At 46.5% G+C, this 21,192-nt stretch overlaps 1 long non-coding RNA gene across 1 annotated transcript; it reads left to right on the forward strand.

Moving 5' to 3' along the window:
• Positions 1-10,876: 10,876 nt before the first annotated feature.
• LOC132660068 (uncharacterized) lies at positions 10,877-19,718 on the forward strand. The gene is made up of 2 exons (XR_009601264.1): positions 10,877-11,042; positions 15,539-19,718. It is a non-coding gene; the product is annotated as an uncharacterized LOC132660068 (long non-coding RNA).
• Positions 19,719-21,192: the final 1,474 nt, after the last annotated feature.

Consider the following 21,192-nt stretch of genomic DNA (forward strand, 5'->3'; position numbering starts at 1 on the left):
CCACCCTGCTCCTCCAACGACCACCACCAGCCAGGATCAGCCAGAAGAGAGCTCTTTTGCATATATTCAGTGTCATCTGCATCAAGGGACCCTAAGCTTATGGGATGTTGCCCACACTTGGGGTGAAGCGAGGGAAAAAGGAACTGAATAGCCAGCAGTGTTCTCTTTCTGATCATTGCACCCTGATAGTTTGATATCTCCTTGTTTAGGGATGAAAGAGAAACCTCAGACCTTACTGGGGCTATTCGATTAAAACTAGAAACTTCAAGGTGTCTCCATTTTTTAAAAAAACAAAGCATCATTCAGGAACCTCTATGTTATACCTAGCATATCTTTCAAATTTCTACTGCTGGGCCTTTGCACCTGTCATCTGCTGTGTTGGAAAGTCATCTCCCCTGCTGGGTGCCTGTGTAAAGCCTATTTGTTTATCCTCAGTCTCACTTCCTTTGTGAAGTCTGGGGTTCCCAACACAACCCAAGGAGACCTCTCTTCCTCCCCCACATAACTCTTTCTCTTATGGATCCATCAGCCTCACGGGACTCACATATGCGGTGTATATCTTTCATCAGGCTCTTCCCTCTCACTGGACACTTTCTTAAGGACAGGACTGAGGCCAACACCCCTGTTTCTCTGTATCTCCCTAGAGCACCTAACCCAGTGCCTTGACCACAGTACACATATTTTACATTCATTCAGCAGGAACGAAACTTCATAAAATTCTGCCACTTGAAATACAGCAACATTCATCTCTTGAGGTCAAACTAAACTTTCACATTCCTGGGAGTTAATTGCTGACATTTCCAGAGCTTCCCTTCTTCCTGTGAGAGGCTGAATTTGAACTGCTACTTTAAACAATAGGTGGTTGATTTTGTAAGTGGCTGTTGGGAAGGGCCTCAGGAAGGGAAAGCTGCAAAGGTCTGAGTCAGGAAGGCAGGGGCAAGTGAAGGGAGAAAATTCTCCTGGGCCTTAAAGAGGAGGAGGAAGGCAGCCTGAGAGTTTATTCATTGTTATCCTCAAACATTATTGGCCTGTTCCCTTGTCACATTTCCATGGCTAAATATTCCCATAAATCACTTCAGACCTTCCACAGGGGCGGGTGGAGCATCTCTGCCCCCAAATGGTGAGAGATTTCAAAACCCCACTTAATTACAGAACTTCTTCATTTCAATTTCCCGTTAATTAGGAGGTTTTTCTGGTATCACAGGTCCTAAATTTGTTGTTTCAAGAGTGCCTGTGTTCTTGTCCTATGACCTTGGTTCAATCCTCAGGTCAGGCCTCCCTGTATTATAGTCTCATAGCGGCATGAACTTCCCCTTCTTGGAATTTGTACAAGTAATCTTTTTTTTTTGTGCTGTTTTTTATCATTATTTTTAATAATCTGTTTAATGTCTCCTTCTGCCGAGTTGCATGCCCCAGAGGGCAAGTAGCCAGGCCTGCCAGGTCCACCACTGTGCTCTTGGTTCCTGGTGCAGAGGGTGTGGGAGCTGGTTAACATGCATTGAGTGAGAGAAGAGTCTGGTACTTCCTCAGGAAGTTAAACAAAGTCACCATAGTGTGCGCAATTCTGCTCTTAGGTATTTACCCAAGAGAACTGAAAACATGTGTCCACACAGAAACTTGTATGCAAATGTTCATAGCAGTAATATTCATAATAACCAAAAAGCAGAAATACCCAAATGTCCATCAGCTCATGCATGCATGAATAGAATGCGGTGTATCCATACAGTGGAATATTATTCAACCATAAAAAGTAATAACGTACTGTTACAACCTTGAAAACATTATGCTAAGTGAAATAAGCCAGAGACAAAAGGCTGCATATTATATGAATCCACTTAAGCGTCCAGAATAGACAAATCTATAAAAAACCCAGTGGTTGTTAGGGGTTAGTGGGAGGGGGGGGATAATAAAAAAAAGAAAAAAATCTCTTCACATGAATTAGAGAGATGTAATAGTTGCACAATACAGGAAATATACTAAAAAACACTGAACTGTAAACTTTAAGGTGATGGTATTTATATTATATGAATTGTACCCCAACTTTTAAAAATTCTACCTTAAAATATACATATTTTTTTTCCTTTTGGGGGGGCATGCTAAACTTTTGTGTCCTTAGTTCCCTGACCAGGGATCGAGTCTGGGTTTCCTGTATTGGAAGCGTAGGAGTCCTAACTACTGGACCACCAGGGAATTCCTGATACATACATTTATTGAGTGAACAGTTCATCCCTGAAACAGAAACTGCGGAGTCTCTGGATCAACGCTCAGATTTATGAGGTTTTAGTGCTAGCTGTGTTTCCTAAGAAGAGCTGGTCTCACCGTGCACCAGCCCCAAGCATGCTGTATCCTGCGTCGGACATAGACTGGCGATTCAATTCTTACATGATAGTATACATGTTACACGGTGATGACCCAGAGAGTTGTTATGGGGAAGGAGGTGGGAGGGGGGTTCATGTTTGGGAACGCATGTACACCCGTGGTGGATTCATGTCAATGTATGGCAAAACCAATACAGTATTGTAAAATAAAATAAAGTAAAAATGAAAGAAAAAAAAAAAAAAGAAGAGCTGGTCTCTACAGGGTGAGATGTCGGCAGCCTGTGTGGGAAAACGGCGTGGCTGCAGTTCATCTGCGACTGTACGTTGGCTGCCAGCAGCCCCGCTGGACACAGTCCATCACTGACATTTTTATTAACTTCAAGAGAGGAAGTTCCAGAGGGAGGCTTCTACCCTTTTTTCTTGAAACTGATTTCTGAGGTGTGTCCCATTAACAAAAACATCTCAGACTTCAAGGCCAAGTATCACAGCTTCACCTTAGGGGGACCAGGAGCAGGTGGCAAATGCTCCAGTGAAAATTTGGATGTGTTTTATTGCAGGCTTTGGGGGTTTACATAAGAGGTAAAGAAAACCTCACGTTGGTGCTACATGAGGCCATGATTTAGAGCTGGCAGGAATACAGAGAAATGTGCTATGTCTGTAGTTCAAACCCTGGTGGAGTGGGTGTAGGGAGGGAGCCAGACATTCCGTGTGTGAATATGCTCAGAGGCCCTTCAGTCTGGTTGAACAAGGGGAATTTTCAGGGCTTGTTCTTGCAGATGGATTTCCTCTAAATGAGGAGACGGATCCTTTACCAGATTGTCTCCTCTTACAGAGAAGCAAGAAAGTCTTGAGAAAAATCAATGTGAAAAAGGGAAAAACCATTTTTGCAGGAATTCTTTGCTCTCAACAGCAGATCTTGGCCAGGGCCACTTAGAGGTTGAGAGTAACCTGCAGTTAGGTGCATTTTTTAAGGTTCCTAGTAGCTGACTCATTGGCAAAGACCCTGATGTTGGGAAAGATTGAGGACAGGAGGAGAAGGGGATGACAGGGGATGAGATGGTTGGATGACATCACTGACTCAATGGACATGAGTTTGAGCAAACTCCCTGGAGGTAGTGAAGGACAGGGAAGCCTAGTGTGCTGCTGTCCATGGGGTGGCAAAGAGTCAGATACAACTTAGTGACTGAACAGCAACAAATATTAAAGTGTGAAGAAATGTCCCCACTCAAAAGGTTGCTGGGAACTGTGCTATATTTTAAAAGTTTATATTTGACAGATTAATACACAGAAACATAGAGTAAAGGTAATTATGCTTTTGCACTATAATGCCCTGATTTATTTTAAATCTATGACATGAAGTGCTCTACAGGCAGCGATGGAACTTGGACTTAGAGATCTACACCAAACATCAATGTCTCTCAATCCTGTCATCTAGAGATGACGTCCGAAGCCAGAGTAGGGGGCCCTTTGTGAATCATGTGACCAGAGCCCAGTGCTTTCTATACCTGACCATCATCTCTATATAGGCTCCTTGGGCCCCACCTGCAGGTCACTTGGGTTGGAGTGAGATGCTGCGGATTCAAAAGCTGTATTTGTGCTGAAGCCAGTTCTTATTAAGACCTTTTGCTTCAATCAATAAGCAATTTGTTCTTGAGACTTTAGTCCTCTTTCTGGTCAATTCCATATGCCTGTTTGCTAGATGTTTTTGTGGATTTTATTTTTGTTTTAGTCAAAAGAGGTAGCTTGTTTCTACGGCAAAGGCAGTAATTACTCATTTTCCAACTGCAAACAACCAAGTGTCAGGCAAGGTCCCACTTCAGCCCTCCCAGCTCTTGCTTGCTGAACCGGCTCCTATGAAGGACGCCTTCGAGGCCTTGGCCTACTGTAGACCCTCATGTATCACTTTTTCCAAAGCCCCAACCCCAGATGGCCATGCCAGCCAGTGACTTGAGGGTGGCACTATGAGTCCACGGACCCATGGGGACCCACCTGGAGGAATTTGGGAAAGGGAGTTTAGCTTCATTAGAACATCTTTAAGGCTTCCCTGGTGGTCCAGTGGTTAGGAATCTGCCCTGCAATGCAGGGGACACCAGTTCAACTTCCAGTCGGGGAAGATCCCATGGGCCGTGGAGCAACTAAGCCCACTTGCCGTAACTACTTGAGCTTATGCTCTGGAACCCAGGAGACGCAACTGCTGAGCCCCTGTTCCACAAAAACAGAGCCACATGCCGCAACTACTGAAGCCTGCGTGCCTGGAGCCCATGCTCTGAAACAAGAGAAGCCACTGCGACGGGAGGCCTGTGCACCGCAGCTAGAGAAACTATGTCGACCCAGCACAGCCAAAATGAATAAACCGTTTAAAAAAGAAAAGAACATCTTTAAACAAGAGTGCAGGGTGTGGAATTCCCTGGCAGTCTAGTGGTTAGGACTTGGTGCTTTCACTGCTGGGGCCTGGGTTTGATCCCTGGTCAGGGAGCTAAGATCCTGCAAGCCGTGCAGCCAAAAAGGAAAAAGAAAAAAAGAAAAGAGGGGACAAAGAGCATTTTGGATCATTGTAGAGGACAAGCTCAAGGAGTCGCTTGGATACTAAATTTCTGTGTGAGGTATCAGTTGTGAACTACCTTGCCATTCCCAGTTGTAGCAGTCGGGGCACATTCCAGAATACCTATCATGTACCAGGTATGAACCAAACATTTCTCATGGCAGCTTCTCACTTCATCTTCCCCACAACCCAATGGTATAGGTACTATTCTCATGCCCATTTTACAGAAGAGGAAACCAAGGGTAGAATGGCTGAGCAACTTGCCCCAAATCATACAACTATTGAGCAGCAACAGCCAGGATCTGAAGACTGGTCTATCTAACTCCAGAGGTCATGATCTCAGAAACTCTATTTCTCGGTTTCTAGAGCACTTTCCTTTTCTAAACCAACTTCATGTTCAGGGCCTTTTTGTGAACAGAAAGTCAACGGTCCACCCCACAGGGCAGTGAAAAAGAGGCTCCCACAGTGCGGCTGTGAATGCAAATCACAAAGACATGAAAAGCTCTGAACTTCAGGAGGAGACAGACCACAGAAGAGTTTTGAACAGGGAGGCAGGAGGAGGTGTCTGCGCCCTGCTGAGCCCAGCCTCCTAAGCAGGTCACTCAGGGTTTCCCTGGAGCTTCTCAACTGGGACTGAAAGAGACTCAGGAATCTTGGAGCAGGAGGGAATCTTGGCCATTCACCTTCTCCTGTTGCTGAAAGGGAAACAGGCCTGGGAGATTAGGTAGAGAACAATTTTACTGTCTGCAAGCACAATCTGGAACTCCTGGCTTCCACACCATTTAGAACATGAGGCATTTTCTCAATTAGGAAGCCCAGAACCTGAGAGGTGATGCAATTGACCATGGGAACAATCTCAGGTAGCCTCAGCCTGCAGCGGCTTGAAGCAGGATTTGTTTTCCTGGCCAAAGATTGAAGTCAGGCAGCAGCAGGGAGAGCGCTGAATCCTGGTCACTAGACCACCAGGGACAGTGGCTAGTGGCAAGGCCCTAGCCTATCGGCGGTGTAGAAGTGAATTTCCACATAGAGATGGAAAGCAGTGAAACAAGTGAAGTGTCTATTGGGAGGAAAAGAGTATGTGTGGATAGACACATGGGTGGGCTCAGAGAGAGTCATGCCCTCCTGGTAGTTTGAATCACTTACATGAGGCATTTCTGCTGGGTTTCCTTTGACCAATCATCTTGCTTTGCCTGATTCTGAATCCGTATTTGGTTTACCTCCGAGTCCTTCCATGTGTGTGAGCTCATCTCTTAGTGAAGATGGATTCTAGTGAAGAGGTCTGTGGGTATCTGACATCACTTGGTATGAAGTGACACCCCCTCTCTTTTGACCTCCAAGTAGCCTTTCTGCACGTATGTAGTTGGGAAGCTCTCCTTAACTTCAAGAATGCGGAATATATATTGTCTTTTATCTCTTATCTGGGCAGGGTTCAGCCTCCTCCATCTGCTTTTATGAGTTTCTGCTTTTATGGAGTTTCTGTCCACAGTGGAGAATCTGTTCAGCCTGGGGCCCCTTTAGCTCCTCCTTCAGGAAGGGACCCAGCCTTGAGTCCCTTGGGGTCTGCCAGCTGCTAAAGTGACAGCGGACTGTGAATGGAAGGTGACCTTCAAACCCTTTTAGGATGAATGAATCATGTGCATTTTTGTAAACATGTGAATTATCTGGGCACATGTCAAAAATGACTCCAATCTGACTGCAGGTCTTACCCTTGATACACTGTTCTCACTGCTGATCCAGGAGGTCCCCAACCCATTACCACCCACTTTTCATGGACTAAATGGTGTTCGTTTTTGAGATTTGTTTTCTGCAGGTCTGGACTTGTCTGGATCTGAGCACACTTTTTTCCCCATACCTTCTTGCCTTTAATGTAGGCTGTGTCCTCTAGGCGGCAGAAAGGAGCCATTTGTTTTCTAAGGGCTGAGCCTCGAGATGTCCCAGAACTTTAAGGAGAAAAGAAATACCTGAAGATCTTGCACATACTTTTCCCACTGATTGAAATGTGATCTAGAATCCTCTAAAAGAGAGGATATTGATAGGAACTCAGGCTCTGAATTCAAATAGCCTCAAATTTGATGGATCTAAGGTGCAGCACAGTGGCTATAGTTCACAGTTGTTGTTTAGCCCCTGAATCTTGTCCAACTCTTTTTTCTTTTTTTTTTAAGGATAAAGAGTATTGGCTATTTTTTTTCTTTATTCAATTTATTTTAATTGGAGGCTAATTACTTTACAATATTGTGGTGGTTTTTGCCATACATTCACATGAATCAGCCATGGGTGTACATGTGTTCCCCATCCTGACCCTCGTCTCACCTCCCTCCCCATCCCATCCCTCAGGGTCATCCCAGTGCACCAGCCCAGAGCACCCTGTCTCATACACCGAACCTGGACTGGGAATCTATTTCACATATGGTAATATACATGTTTCAATGCTATTCTCTCAAATCATCCCACCCTTGCCCTCTCCCACAGAGTCCAAAAATCTGTTCTTTACATCTGTGTCTCTTTTGCTGTCTTGCATATAGCGTCATCATTACCATCTTTCTAAACTCCATATATATGCATTGATATACTGTATTGGTGTTTTTCTTTCTGACTTACTTCACTCTGTATAATAGGCTCTGGTTTCATCCACCTCATTAGAACTGATTCAAATGCATTCTTTTTAATAGCTGAGTAATATTCCATTGTGTATATGTACCAAAGCTTTCTTATCCATTCGTTTGCTGATAGACATCTATGTTGCTTCCATGTCCTGGCTATTATAACAGTGCTGTGATGAACATTGGAGTACGTGTGTCTCTTTCAATTCTGGTTTCCTCTGTGTGTATGTCCAGCAGTGGGATTGCTACCGGGCCATATGGCAGCTCTATTTCCAGTTTTTTAAGGAGTCTCCACACTGTTCTCCATAGTGGCTGTACTAGTTTGCATTCCCACCAATAGTGTAAGAGGGTTCCTTTTCTCCACACCCCCTCCAGGACTTATTGTTGGTAGACTTTTTGATAGCAGCCATTCTGACCAGCATGAGATGGTACCTCATTGTGGTTCTTGTCCAACTCTTTTGCGACCCTGTGGACTGTAGCCTGCTGGGCTCCTCTGTCCATGGGATTTCCCAGGCAAGAATACTGGAGTAGGTTGCCATTCCCTTCTCCAGGGCATCTTCCTGACCCAGGGATCCATCCCAGGTCTCTTGCTTGGCAGGTGGATTCTTTACTACTGAGCCACCTCAAAGTATAGTTCTCGATACTATACCATATATTTTAAATTTGCCCAAAAATAGACCTTAAATACTCTCAACACACACACACACACACACACACACACACACACACGTGGTAACCATGTGAGTTCCTGGATGCATTAACTAACCTTATTATGGTAATTATTTCACAATATATACAAATATCAAGTAGATCATTGTATACTCTATATTTCCAGTGTTATCTGTCAATTATATCTCAATGAAGCATTAAAAAAAAAAGAAAAGAAAGAAAAAGAAATCAAAACCCCCCAAAACAGAAAAGCCTACATTCACCCTCAGCCATCTACTGTCTTTATGACCATAGCAGGCTATTTAAGTTCATCAAGCCTCAGTTTCCTATTTTGTAAAATAGGAATAGTAGTAATACCCGCTTAACAGGATTGTTGTGAGCTTTGTATGGCAATTGCTAAAAAAAGTTTGCTTTCATTATTACCTTAACTGTTACTGCTGCTCTATAAATAGCAATGAATTTTAAGTCTGAAGGGAAGGTGAAGCCACTTTCTTCAATATTGGCTAAAGCTCTCTAAGGAGGCATTCAGCCCATTATTTTCCAGGCTCTGTCCTAGGATGACATTTCACATCCTGGAAACCAATAATATGAACAACACGGAGGCCACACTGGACACAAGGAAACATGTTGGCTTCCTCAATAAAATCAAACCCACTTCCTCCAAGGTCAACCCCAGCTGCGCGGATGCTGTGTGCATGGGAAGGGTGGCTGGATCATTTGTTTCTGTCCCCAAGATTCACCTTCCCCTGGAGATTTCTCCCTAATCTCACTGGTGTCACCACGGGCAAGGAAAGCTGCACCTCTCCCCACCCGCATGAGAATCTTGCTTCTGCCACCCACCTTAGTGGGTCTGAGTTTGCTTTCATTGAGGGTGTCAGTAAGCTTCCTTACCCTGAGACTTGGGGGGTTTCTGCTTTTTAGCTTCATCCTGAGATTTTAGGATGTTTAGTACCTAAGTGGAAATAATCATCACTGTAGCAGCTACCATTTTATGTGCCAAGTGCCTATGGATTCCCTCATTCCATTTCTGCTGCAATCCAGTGGGCTAATTCCTATGACCACCTCATTTTACAGATGGAGAAACTGAGGCATTAGGTGACTTCCTCAAAGCCTCTTTTTTCATTGGAGTGTAGCTGATTTACAATGTTGTGTTAGGTTCAAGTATATAGCAAAGTTATACAGTTTTATATATACATTTTTTTCAGATTCTTTTCCATTATAGGTTATTATAAGATATTGAATATAGTCCCCTATGCTATACAGCAGGTTTTTTTTTTTTTAGGTTTTTTTTATATATATATATACATAGTAGTGTATAATTTTTAATCCAAAGCTACTAATTTCTCTCTCTCCCAATACTTTGCTCTTTGGTACTATAACTTTTTCTATGTCTTTCTATTTGTTTTGTAAATAAATCCATTTGTATCATTTTTTTTAAATTCCACATGTAAGTGATACCGTGTGATATTTGTCTTTCTCTGTCTGACTTATTTCACTTAGTATGGTAATCTCTATGTCCATCCATATTGCTGCAAATGGCTTTATTTCATTCTTTTCATGGCTGAGTAATACTCTATTGCATATGGTGATGATGGTGGTTTCGTCACTAAGTGGGGTCTGACTTGTGCGACCCCATGAACTGTAGCCCACTAGGCTCCTCTGTCCATTGGATTCTCCAGGCAAGAATACTGGAGTGGGTTGCCATTTCCTTATCCAGGGGATCTTCCTGACCCAGGGAGCGAACCCAGGTCTCCTGCATTGCAGGCAGATTCTTTACCTACTGAGCTACGAGGGAAGCCCTTCTATTGCGTATATATATGCATAAATGTGTATATACACACCACATTTTTGTCCATTCATCTCTCAGTGGCATTTAAGTTGCCTCCATGTCTTGGTTACTGTAAATAGTGCTGCTATGAACATGGCATGTATCTTTTTGAATTAGAATTTTCTCTGGATGTATGCCCAGGGGTGGGATTGCTGGATTACATGGTGACTCTATTTTTAGTTTTTTAAGGGACCTCCATACTGCTTTCCATAGTGGCTGCACCAATTTACATCACCACCAACAATGTAGGAGGGTTCTTTTTTCTACACGCCTTCTCTAGTATTTATTATTTGTAGAATTTTTGATGATGGCCTTTCTGACTGGTGTGAGGTGATACCTCATTGTAGTTTTGATTTGCAATTCTCCAATAATTAGCTATGTTGAGCATCTTTTCATGTGTCTGTTGCCCATTTGTATGTCTTTTTTGGAGAGTTGTCTATTTAGGTCTCCTGTCCACCCCAAAGCCTCTTGGGTAGTCTGACTCCAGAGCTGAATTCCAAGTCATTTGATCATGAATTGAATAAACACAGACACTGCATCCCTACCCCTCCTACACTCGAAGCACTGATAAAGCCTAAGGTCTTTGGTGACACTGATAACAGTTTCATCAAAAAGTCGAGTGCAGCCTGTGCTCCCTTGGGCTGGCCCCTGAGTCAGATCCAGGCATCAGTGACACCAGGGAAATGCTATCCTGCAGGGAGATACCCAGCATCCAACAGCTGGGCTCTTTCCCATATGCTTGTCCCAACCAGCCCCCAACAGCAAGTTCCCTCCCTGCTTGAGACCCCGAGAGACACTCAGTTGCATGACCCTTTGCAAAGACCCACAGAGGGTGAAAAAGATGGGTGTGGCTTCTCTGAGGCGCAGTCAGCTCACAAAGGTCTGACACAGGCAGGAAGAGAAACACCTCGGAGGTCCTCCCTTTTCAGAAACTGAGCCCTGGGGCAGGAGCACAAATGCTGTTCCCTCCTGTCTTAGCCTTTTCACCTTCTTATTTCTTTACCGCTGCGAAGGCAACACTCAACAGGCCTGTCAAGACACCATCCCTGCCCTGGAGATTCAGAATCTGTCACCATCGCTCTGAGGTGAGAAGGAAATTGCAGTGCTGAGGTTTCTTGCTTCTTCCTCACTGAGACAGACAAACCCAACTGTCAACAAACCCCAAACCAACCAACCAACCAAGTGATGCTGGGAGGTTGCTGGGCAGCAGGCTGCATCTATGGCAGACAAGATCATGAAATGGCCTGGGCGCAAAAACCAAGGTCATGAAAGAGGATGAAAAGAAGAGGAAAAGCTTGTGAAGGGGGGGTGCTTGGACTGAAAAGGGAGCGAGGCCAGTGTGCGTAGGTTCCCCAGGTACCCAGTGAGGGAGGGCCAGCCAGTGAAGAGGAGAGGAGCGTGGTGGGTGGGGAGGGACCTGAAAAGAGGGCAAAAAGGAAGAGCTTGAAAAGAAAAGCAACCGTGCCAGAGAACCAACAGGATTAGGACATTAAATATCCAGACCCGCAGACAGAGCTGTACTGTATATAAGTTGTGCCTCATGGATCTGACTTAAAAACAAGCTGGGAAAGGTGTCAGCAATTACATACTACAGCTCAGCTATGTTAAAAAAAAAAAAAAAGAGGATAATTTAGGCTTTTATTTCTTAGAACCAACATAAGCTTCTTCACAAATTCTTATTCCCATTAATCTTAGGTGGGAGAATTTAAACTTGCCAATTAAAGGAAAATGAATCTCTTTCACTTTAAAATCATTTTATTAGATAAGTTCAGCTGCTTTTGGATAAATATTCAGTTCAGTCCCTGCCTGGACTATTGCTGGCTCTCCAGGTGTACCCTTCTTGCCCCTTCCCCCTTCTGTCCCCATGCTGTATATAACTCTGGGACAATGGACAGGGTGGCTGGTCTGGATCCTGAACCTTGAGTCATCCTCTGGTCCTCAGTGACGTCTACAGAGATGTCCTTCACCCACCAGGTCTGCAGGCATCCATGATTGAGGTCCTGGCTGGTAGGGCCTGCTGGTTTACCTGGCTCCTCGGTCCTGTCTGCTGGTTCTGTACATAGACACCTGCACCTGTTTCATGTAGCTGCTTGTTTTCCACTTTGGAAGACAGGTCCACAAGATCTCAATTTTCAAAGCAACTCAGCATTCCCTAGCAGCCTTGGACATGTCTGGGTTTCTCCCAGGCCATACTCCAAATAGTCAAAGCTATGGGTTTTCCAGCAGTCACATATGGATGTGAAAGCTAGACTATAAAGAAGACTGAGTGCCAAAGAACTGATTCTTTCGAACTGTGGTGCTAGAGAAGACTCTTGAGAGTCCCTTGGACAGCAACGAGATCAAACCAGTCAATACAAAGACAATCAACCCTGAATATTCATTGGAAGGACTAACATTGAAGCTGAAGCTCCAGTACTTTGTGTGTGTGTGTGTGTTAGTTGCTCAGTTGTGTTCATCTCTTTGCAACCCCATGGTCTGTCCATGGAATTCTCTAGGCAAGAATAGTGGAGTGGGTTGCCATTCCCTTCTCTAGGAGATCCTCGCAACACAGGGATCAAACCGGGGTCCCCTGCATTGAAGGTAGATTCTTTACCATCTAAGCTACCAGGGTAGCTCAGTACTGTGGCCACCTGATGCAAAGAGCTGACTCATTGGAAAAGACCTTAATGTTGGGAAAGATTGAGGGCAGGAGGAGAAGCGGGTGACAGAGGATGAGATGGTTGAATGTCACTGATTCAATAGACGTGAGTTTGAGCAAACCCTGGGAAATGGTGAAGGACAGGGAAGCCTGGCATGCTGCAGTTCCTGGAGTCACAGAGTCAGGCATGACTTAGCAATTGGACAACAAGAAGGCAGGGGGAATGGGGACATCTCCAGTCCCTCTCCCAGACTAAACATACGGTGCAGTCATCTCTGCTTTCCTGAGCTGCCTCAGGTGGGTGTGGGGACACGCCGTGTGGGCGGCACCCCAGGGCTCCAGTGGAGGAGCAGGGCATGCATATTTTGTGTTTCTGGTCTGCTCTCAACCTCTGTGGAGGTTCTCTACTATCCTCCACGCTGGCAGCAAGGTTTGACATGGGTGGAAGAGCTTCAGCTTCTGGCCTCCCACCCCTCCCGCTCCCCCTCCAAGCAGCACAGGACTTTGCACTTCCTCTTTCTGATTCTCAGGGACTTCCTGTTTTGTCGTTTGTTCCTTCTTCCCTGCCCCATGGGTTTTGTTCGAGACAATATCCACCTTTCTCTTTCCCTAGGCAATGAGCCCCATGGTGCAGTGAGAGAATGTCGCTCACTGCTCAGGAAAGTGTTTCAAAACACTACCTCCCTTACTGTAGAACTTTAGGAACAAGGAGTCATTTCGAAGGAAGTGTTGTTTGTTTGCTTGCTTGCTTGTTTGTTTTAGCCCTGATGCTCGGCTTGCAGGATCTTAGTTTCCTGACCAGGGATTGAACTGACGGCAGTGTCAGTGTGAAGTCCTAACCACTGGACTGCTAGGGAATTCCCATCAAGGGAGTGTTTTTGCCGGCATACTAATAAGGGTCAGTGTTTTAAATGATACAAGTTTTTTTTTTTTTAATTAAATTCTCATCCACTCAGATAAACAACAACTACTTCATTAACTCTCCCATAGTCATCTCCTCAGTTCTCCCGCAAGCCTGCTCTTCCTTCTGTTTCCTTTTTTTTTTTCCTCTGATGTATCACGCACTTTCTCTATTTATTTATTTATGCGGCTGTGTTGGGTCTTAGTTGTAGCACACAGGGTCTTCATGGCGTCATGCAGGACCTTTGGTTGTGGCGTATGGACTCGGTAGTTGTGGCACACGGGCTCTCTAGTTGTGGCATGCAAACTCCAGGGCACACAGGCTCAGTATTTGGCACCCAGGCTTAGTCACTCTGAGGCACGTGGGATCTTAGTTCCCTGATCAGAAATTGAACCCACTTCCCTTGCATTGTAAGTCGGATTCTTTAACCACTGGGCCACAGGAAAGTCCCCCTCCTCTGTGTCTCTAATCTACCTGGACACCCAAGTCAGAGATTAAGAAGCCTCCTAGACTGCTTGTTTCATATTCAGTCTATCTGAACCTTCTTCCTCCTTCACCTGCAAGAATGGCTGTCTCTCTTCTCTCATCCCCATCACTACTGCCTACATTCAGGCCCTTTTGGTTCTCACCTGGATTGTTGGAAGGATTACAATCAATCTTTCTATACCCAGACTTGCTTACTTGCTTTCGTCCTTCTTGCCACTGATGTGAACTTTCCCAGTATATATCACACCGTGTCATGTCTCCACCTAAGACTGTAGTTCCCCGTGCCTATATCACACGGCACTTACCCATCTCTCAAGACTCATGTCCTTCTGCTACGTACACAACCTCTAGTCCAGCCAAACAGCTTGCAGTGGACTGGCAATGCTGTGCTGGGCAGCCGTGTGACTTTGCACATGCTGTTTCTCTGGCTGGAATGTTCCTTCCCACCTTCTTATCATGCAACATTCAGCTCAGAGATGTCCTTCTCCTTGAAGCCTTTTTGGTCCTCCAAGCAAGAACTCTAAGCTTTTTCTCTTTTAAAAACTTTTTATTTTGTACTGGGGGTATAGCCAATTAACAATGTTGTGATAGCTTCAGGTAAACAGAAGGGATTCAGCCATACATGTACATGTGTCCGTTCTCCCCCAAACTCCTCTCCCATCCAAGTTACCACATAGCATTGAGTAAAGTTCCATGTGCTGTACTGTAGGTCCTTGTTGGTTAACCATTTTAAATATAGCAGTGTGTACATGTCCATCCCAAACTCCCTAGCTATCCCTTCCCCTCATCCTTTCCCCAGCAATCATAAATTTATTCTCTGTGGGTCTCTGTTTTCTAAGTAAAAGAACTCTATGCTTTCAACCATCATGGTACCGACTTGCCTCTCTTAGGACATTTGCCACACAGAATTTATATCATAGCACTGGGCTGTGGGCTCCTTGAGGCCAGTGATCAGTTACAGTAATCTTGGTGTCTCCAGCAGGTAGCACGGGTGTCTGTCTCAAGCTAACTGAGTGAATGGATAACACTGAGCATCAGCTCTGGATTGGGAAGAGACCTTGAAGGTCCCTAGTTTCAGTGTTTGCATTTTCCAGATGCTTCTCTGAAAGGTTAAGTCAACAGGTTGACCTCACGCAGATAATTGATAACAGAACCAGACCTGGTCTTTGAATCTGAGAACAGAGCATTTTCTCACTATTCTAGACACAGCAGAGGGGAGTAGAGGTTGGGGGGCAGGCTGTGGGTTGGGGTTGGTGAGAAGACAATAGAAGCAAAAATTTAATTCAGGGCCTGGTATAACTTACTCTCAAGCAGGAAACGGGTCAATCCCACAAAGGGTTTTGGTAAAACCCGTGTTACTCTCGCCTGTGCAACTGGAGAGAGTACACGACGTCAGCGTGAGCAGCCGGCACCTGAGGTTACAATAACAATGCTGAGGAAGAAATTTAAATCAAAGCCTCACTTGCTTGCTACTGATTTGTTTGAGGTTCAGTCAGTTTATCTAGCCCAATTATACAACCATCACAATTTTTTTAAATTTATTTCTTTAAAAACAGAGTCTATGTTTAAAAAAAACCATCCATGGGCTTCCCAGGTGGTTCAATGGTAAGGAATCCGCTTGATGAAGGAGACGAGGATTCGATCCCTGATCCAGGAAGATCCTGCATGCCTCCAAGCAACTAAGCCTGTGCACCCCAACTATTAAGCCTGTGCTCCTCAATAAGAGAAACTACAACAATAAGAAGCCTGCGCACTGCAAATAGGGAGTGGCCAAGTCTCTCCACAACTAGAGGAAAGCGTGAGCGGCAGCAAGGACCCAGCACAGTCAATCAATCAATAAAGAAATTTTTAAAAGGATCATTGGCAACCCTTAACAGAACTTAGTAACATTTACTTAAAAAAAAGGGAAGAAGAAAAAAAGGAAAAACCCAGCCATATAACCTTCACCTTGTTCCTCCCGGAACAAGTGGGGGAGATGGACGGTGGGCTTTCCCAACCCAGATGGAAGCAGGAATTCGAGGCTTATTTAGGGCATGAATGAGGACAAGACACTTCACTGTTCTGCACCTCAGCTTGCATGCTTGCGGGAAATAGAGGTCATGCGAGTTCTCCCCCATGGTTGCTGTGGGAATGAAAAAAAGGCACTAGGGCAACAGCCAGCAGAGTGGGTGAAGCCTGGCCTGGAGCCAGGGCACCAGGGTCGGAACTCTGGCTCCACCCTGGCAAGGTGTGTGACCTCAGACAGGTGGCTGCCCTCTCTGTGACTCAGTGTCCTCTTTGGGGGGGGGGGGTCGTTAGGACCCATGTGGTGCTCGACAGAGGCTGGCACATAGTGCACACCAGGTAAGTGTAAGCTGGTGGAAATGCTGGGTCGAGGGCCAGGTACTTAGTACAGGGGAGCCCTTTCCTTCTTCCGCAGCCAGAGGGAACCCCATCTGTGCATCCATTTGGGGGTGTCCAGCCCTTGGTTGTGGTCTTCAGCTCCACCTGTATCAATCATGATAAATCTGGAGGAACCAAGCCCTCCCTTTTCTCTGTTGAGCCAGTGGCAGGTAACTCTCTCTCTTGATCACTGGAGTCACCACACGTTGACCCCTGGCCCAGATACCTGGAGCCCCTCTCCCCTACCCCTACCCCAGGAGGTGCAAGCCCCTTCTTGGGCAAGGCCTCTGCTCCCAGGTCAGGGCCGCGTGGTCTCCTGCCCAGCCTGACACAGGGCGCTTTGTTCAGTTCTGCAACCTGGGCCCCAGCTCCCAAAACCTCCCCGAGACCTGTTTGGACCTGTCGTCTCTTGGGTTTATTAGTCTCAGCTCACTTGCTAGACTCTCAACTCCACATGCCAACCCGGTCACCTTTCCCATGTGGACACACCCCGGGGCCCTCAGAGGGGCACTCAGCGCCAGCCCCAAGTGGCAGCCCTGGAGCTGGTGGAGGCAGGTGAGGAAGGGCAAGGGCTAGAACCTGAATTCAGAAAAGAAGAAGCCTGAATCCTGCTGCTGGTGGGAAATTGAAAACAAAGACAGCAAAGCTTCTGTGTCTCCTTAGAAATCCCTGTGCCCTGTGAGAGTTCTAGGCCCAGGTCCCAGAAAAGGAAGAGAACTCTCAGAACTCGCAGGACTCTTCCGGGCCCACTCTTGACCTGCTTGAAGCAGGAAGCCTCATTATGGCACCCCAGCAGAGGTCCTTCAGGCTCTGCGTGAACGTGTCCTGAGAGCTCACTCCCTTTCCACCTGCGCTTGCCACGGCTCAGCCTGCCTCTGGCTGGAAACCTGGGTTCTGGAATTCTGACCCGGGACTCCCAGTCCCTTTTCTGTGTGATGGTTGATTTGAGCAATTATTCTATCCACTCCATCCCCCAGCTTCTCCAGGCTTAGCACGTCCATGGTTCCTCACATAACATGATGTCCAGACCCCTCCCCATCCTGCCTGGGGTCACTGGACTTCTCTCATGCCCACAGAAAGGCATCGTAATCACAACAAAGAATGAATCCCTGATAGTCCAGTGGTTAAGAATCTGCCTGCCAATCCAGGGGACACGGGTTCAGTCCCGGCTGGGGAAGATTCTGCATGCCATGAGACAGCTAAGCCTGTGTACCACAACTACTAAAGCCCGTGCTCCACAAGAGAGGCCACCCAATGAGAAACTCTAGCACCGAAACGAAGAGTAGTTCCCACTCACCACAACTAAGGAAAGTCCGAGGGCTGCAAACTGAGGGCCCAGCACAGCCACAAATAATAATAATAATAAAATAATAACAGGGAAGCCAGCAAGTATTCTGGGTCCTACTGTGTGGCAGGAATGGTGCAGGTGAGGAGCACAGGAGGATCACAGCTGGCCTCTGGCCTCAGGGAGCTAACCATAGATGTGAGAAGGAGATAACTTCTGTTCAAGTTTGCAGACCAGTGGAGGTTACCTGCCACATGCCTACAGATGAAACGTTTAACAGTTGAGGGGGTTAGCTAAAAGATACAGTTTTTTTTCCAAAGTAATGAGAAAGTCTAAAAATGATGGTGATGAAGGTTGCACACATCTGTGAAGATGCTAAAAACCATCGAATTGTTCACTTTCACTGACTGATTGGCATGGTATGCGAATTGTTGCTCTTGTTGCGTTGTTTAGTCACTAAGTTATGTTTGACTCTGCAACCCCATGGATTGTAGCCCACCAGGCTCCTCTGTCCACAGGATTTCCCAGGCAAGAATACTGGAGTGGGTTGCCATTTCCTTCTCCAGGGGATTTTCCCAATCCAGGGATCTAACCTTTATCTGCATTGGCAGGCAGATTCTTTACCGTTGAGCCACCAGGGAAGTCTTGGTATGGAAATTTCATCTTAATAAAGTCAAGATTTTAAAAGTTTAACAGTTAAATAAAATGTGTTCTATCTTTCTACCTGGAAAAGTATTCCTTCAGAAGGACCAGACCCAGAAGGCCAGATTTGTAGTTAGCGTTCCTGGCATCCTCGGATTCTGCGTGGGAATGTGGCTGCACAGAGAGAGCCGGTCAGCCCCTAAATAGCTCCGTCCTCCTTCCCACCCCTCCCTCCCACCCCAGCTCTTCCTGCACCTTGAGAGGCTTCGTGAGCATGCAGGGGACTCTTCAGCTCACAGGTTCCAGTTCCACAGCCCCTGTCAGCTACCTTTACTGCTAGTGATGTGCACACTGGTGATGGGGTCTGCTCTAGGAAGGCCAGACTCAGGAAGACGCCATCATAGGCCCAGGTTGACTAGTAGCCTTTTTTTTTTTCCCCGAATTTTTATAGGAGTAGAGTTGATTTGCAGTGTTGTGTTTTTATTTTCAGGTGCACAGCAAAGTGAATCAGCTCTACAGATACATACACCTACTCTGTTTTAGATTCTTTTCCCATACAGCCATTACATTACAGAGTATTGAGTAATACCATGCTATACAATGCTGCTGCTGCTGCTAAGTCGCTTCAGTCGTGTCCGACTCTGTGCGACCCATAGATGGCAGCCCACCAGGCTCCCCTGTCCCTGGGATTCTCCAGGAAAGTGAAAAATGATAGTGAAGTCGCTCAGTCATGTCCGACTCTTAGCGACCCCATGGGCTGCAGCCTACCAGGCTCCTCTGTCCATGGGATTTTCCAAGCAAGACTGGAGTGGGTTGCCATTGCCTTCTCCGGTGCTATACAATAGGTCCTTATTATTAATAGTTATCTATTGTAGTGTGGGCCTAGAGATTGTCTTACCAGGTAAAGTAAGTCAAACAGACCCCATGGACTATAGCCCACCAAGCTCCTCTGTCCAAGGGATTTCCCAGGCAAGAATACTGGAATGGGTTCCCATTTTCTTCTCCAGGGGATCGTCCTGATCCAGGGATCGAATTGGCATATGCTGCATTGCAGGTGAATTCTTAACCGACTGAGCCACCAGGCAAGTCCATCACTTATCTGTGGGATTTTAAAAAGCGCTGCAGGGCTTCCCTGGTGGCTCAGTGGCAAAGAATCCACCTGCCAATGCAGGAGACATGGGTTTGATCCCTGGTATGGGAGGACCCCACGTGCAGTGTAACAACAAAGCCCAGGTGCCACAACTATGGTGCCTCTACTCTAGAGTCCGGGAACCACAACTACTGAAGTCTGAAGCCCTAGAGTCCATGCTCAGCAACAAGAGAAGCCACTGCAATGAGAGGCCTGAGCACCGCAACTAGAGGAAAGCCTGCCCAGCAACAAAGACCCCGTACAGCCAAAAAAACAGTGAATAAATAAATAAATCATTTTTGAAGTGGTTTCATATTAATATAAGTAAATAAAAATTTCTAAAAGTTTAAAATGGTGCAAATGAACTCATTTGCAGAACAGAAATAGAGGTAGAAAACAAACGTATGGTCACTGGAAGGGAAAGGGGAAGGGGAGGGGGAGGGGTAAATTGGGGCAGGGGGCCTTTGGACCAGGGGATTCCAGAGCCTGGTCTGGAGCAGTGCTACACCACTGAACATTCTTCCGTGTTGGAAATGCTCTATATCTGTACTGTGCCATCTCTAGCCTCGGGTGGCAATTGAGCATTTTAAATGTGGCTAGTGCACACAAAGAATGGAATTTCTTAGCTGAAACATTGTCATTAAGGAACTTTTAAGTTGCCACGTGTGGCTTCTGGCTACCATAGGCCTAGAAAGCAGGGCGAGGGGGACTCTGAATGGACACGTCCTGCTGACTCCATCCTATAGGGGCGGTGGGGTGGGGGTGGGGGGTGGGAGGGCTAGGCAGGAGCTGGAGGAGCACCAGAATAGGGCTTTCAGGTCTCAGGAAGATACTGGAGATGAGATTTGTTCTCAGAAGGAAACAGCCATATAAGGCTGCTTATCCCTGGCCAGTGAGCTGTCCAGATCTGAGGAGAGGGGCAGAGGGCTGTGTGCTGGGGGAGGGGAGAGACTCGAGGGCACCCCCAGACAAGTCCTTCTGAGATTTTTGCAGGGACCTGTTTCACATGAGAGGCCTCCTTTGGTAGCTGAAGCCTGCTAGGACTGTGGGTACTGGCAGACGGAGAAGATTGTTATTTTTTTCTTCCAAGGCCATGTGAACGGGGCAGGCCGTGCGCATAGTTTCCATGGCATAATCTGACTAGAAAGCCCTGTGTGTCTGTGGGGGAGGGATGCAGAGGGGCCCTCGGCCCAGCCTCAGTCAGAACTGGGCACCAGCCCAGGAGACGCATTCCCTCCCGATTTCTGCAGGGTCCTGAACAGAGAGGCAGGGAGGGCCGCGCCAGGCTGGCCTGAGCCTTTGGAAGCTTGCTTGGCTGCTAACTGGGGTGAGGAGATTAGCTCTTCCTGATGCCTGAATGTGAGACAGAGGAAAGACGCCGTCCGGAGAACTAGGCCAGGTGGAGGCTCAGGCAGAGCACAGGAGATGGATTCTCAGGGAGGCAAAGCCCAGGAGAGGTGAAGGAGGGTCTCTGCACTTCCCTGCCTTCTCCCACTTGCAGACCAGAAGCTGCTGGCAGGCTGGCTGGGGCCCAGCCCTGCGGAGGAAGCAAGCAGGATTATTTGCCCAGTGTGAGTCCAGGCAGGTTCCCTGAACACTTCTGCTCGCTGCCGGAGAAAGGATGTCTGTAAAGAAAAGAAGCCACCCTCCCAGCCCTCGAAAACTGGAGATGCAGAGATGTCAGGGTTGCAGAGCAAAGGCTAGCATTATCTAAGTATCTCTGTACTGGGTACGGGACTCTGTGCTAAGCGTTCTGAACTTCTGATCTCATT

Source organism: Ovis aries, chromosome 7 (assembly GCF_016772045.2).
Source record: "Ovis aries strain OAR_USU_Benz2616 breed Rambouillet chromosome 7, ARS-UI_Ramb_v3.0, whole genome shotgun sequence".
Lineage (NCBI taxonomy): Eukaryota > Metazoa > Chordata > Mammalia > Artiodactyla > Bovidae > Ovis > Ovis aries.